Raw genomic sequence first — 2894 nt, 5'->3', positions numbered from 1 at the left:
TTAACTGTAACTTAACGTGCTCACGCGCAGCCTCATCGCTTACCACGACTTTTCACACTTATTACGTCACGCTTAGAATTGCTTTCTCATTGTTACGCGCTAATAACAAATCAAAAAGCATTTCAATATTTATTAATATTTTTATTTTTATTTATTTTTTTCACTATTTACTTAATATTTTTAAGGACATATTTTTTGCTGTAATTTAAGGAGATTTTCTTTCGTTTTATTGAGGTAATATTTCGTGTCAGTCATTTAGACATAATATAATAATAATGTCCTCCAGACCGATTTCGGCCACGGCGGCCAATCTCAAGAGAGATTAGCCAACTACGCAGGAGATATTATAGTGCACAAGTGTGTGCGCAAACACAGGTGCACTCTCTATTCCCTAACTCTCACAATCCGATGGGACGGCAATCCGACACGACCGGAAAGAGTTCAGGCGCAGGACCACTTCCTACACCAAGGAGTGTACACACTTCCAACTTCCAGACTCCGGGCTGCTACTGAGAATTTTTCTGACAGAAAAACCCGATAACTTTTTATTGGCCCGACCTGGGAATTAAACCCAGGACCTCCGGGTCTGCGGCCTTATATCAAGCCACTAGACCAACGAGGCAGTAGACATAACATAATATGATTAACACTACAGACAATGCCAGTCCTGTAATTAAAATTATGCAAATTGTATATAGGTTGTTTGTTGTACGTTATTACCATCGTCATTGTAATGTACAAATATTTAATATTATATCTATGCAATATATAATAATAATACCGGCTCGTCCATAATATATTTATTTATTTATTTATTTATTTATTTATTAGGGAAACATACAGCATATCGTATATTACAACTTAATATAATAATCATATTTTAACACTTATGCCAGTTAAGTTTCCACTACTGTTTTAACAGGGAAGTGGACTAATTATGATGTTACATAAAATATAACTATTTATGACAAAGTAAAATTTTAACGTAAATATGGTTATGGTTAATTACTAATAAGTATTTTTCACAAGATTATAAAATTTACTTAAACTATTTTTAAACAGATCAATGTGGTTGTATTTTCTATTATGACTATTACAAGATCTTAGAATAAAAGAATTTTTGAAATAATTAGTTTTATAAATGGGTATTGAAAAAGTATCCTGAGAGCGAGCGTTAAAACGAGGACACTTAAATAAAATCTCACTGAGCAGATATGGAGAATCAATTAAATTATTTAATATTTTGTAAAGAAACATTTGGTCTCTTTGTTCTCTACGTTCTTCAGGTGGCATAAAAACAGAGTCAGGAAAAGTAAATTTGTATCGCAACCTCCTGATAAATTTGTTTTGTATATTTTCAATTAAGTTGACATATTTTGCATATTGTGGATTCCAAACAGTTGACGCATACTCTAAATGTGATCTAACGAAAGCATTGTACAAAATTACAAAGGTATGAATATTTTTAAAGTCTGCCCCTTGCCGAAAGATAAATCCAAGCATTTTATACGACTTCATCACTATTTCCTCAATATGCTTATCGAATATAAGTTTGTTGTCTAGTTGTACCCCAAGGTCTCTCACCTCGGTTACCCTTTTTAATTTAGTATTAAATATGGAATAGTCAAAAATTATTTGTTCTTTTTTTTCTCGAAAATGTAATTACACAGCACTTGTCAACATTAAGCTGCAAATTATTAGCAATGCAATATTGTCCTAATTTATTTAAATCCTCTTGTAAATGAAAACAGTCTTGATTATTTTTTATTATCTTAAAAATTTTAGTGTCATCAGCGTATAATAAAACTTGAGAATTTTTGAAACAATTAGTTACGTCATTAATAAAAATGTTAAAAAGTAAAGGGCCAAGGTGAGAACCTTGTGGTACACCCGATGTTACAAGAATAAAACTAGACGTATATCCTTTAATAGCAACGGCTTGAGATCTTTCGCGGAGATAAGATGTAAGCCAACGTAGAAGGTCACCATGTATACCGATGTTGTTAAGTTTTTGTAATAACAAATTGTGCGATATCTTATCAAATGCTTTCGAGTAATCAGTGTATACGACATCTACCTGGAAACCAACTTCCATAGCACTTAATACTGTATGCAAGAACTCACACAGATTGGACTCAGTGGATCGCTTATTAATAAAACCATGTTGGTTACAGGTAAGTAGAGGTCTTAATAATGGAAATATCGTATCATAGACAATCTTTTCAAAAAGTTTTGGAATAACTGACAATTTAGAAATACCGCGATAGTTTTTTATATCGTTTTTATTTCCAGACTTATAAATCGGCGTAATTAAAGATTTTTTCCAAATAGTTGGTAATAATCCGTTGTCCAATGATTTTTTGAAAAGCATTGTTAAAGGCACACATAACACTTTACTGCAGTTTTTTAAGAAAATGGGATGTATTCCATCTGGACCATAACCCTTGGATGTATCTATGTTCGATAAATATCGTTCTACTTTTTTGTCAACAATCTCGATAGAACTGATGATAGTCTGATTTGCGCTAGTAGAATAGTGATCCATTGTTTGATTTCCACTATTATCCTCAAAAACTGAATGAAAATAAGAATTAAACATATTTGCTATATCGTGTCCATTGTATCCAACTTGAGAGTTAAAATACATTACATTAGGTACAGATGTATGACCTTTTTTAGTCTTTATATAGGACCAAAACTGTTTTGAGCTAAAACGAATATTATTCTCTGCTCGTTCCAGAAACTCATTATAACACGTTCCTTCTAAGTTTTTTGATTGTAGACGTAATTCAGAGAACTTGTTATAATCGTTTTGTTGGCCATAAATTTTCCATTTTTTGTGGAATTTTAATTTTTTATTAATTAATTTTATCAAGGGTCGCGTACACCAGCGT

This window comes from Nymphalis io, chromosome 4, assembly GCF_905147045.1.
Source record: "Nymphalis io chromosome 4, ilAglIoxx1.1, whole genome shotgun sequence".
NCBI classification, from domain to species: Eukaryota; Metazoa; Arthropoda; class Insecta; order Lepidoptera; family Nymphalidae; genus Nymphalis; species Nymphalis io.
Note: the sequence above shows the minus strand (reverse complement) of the source record.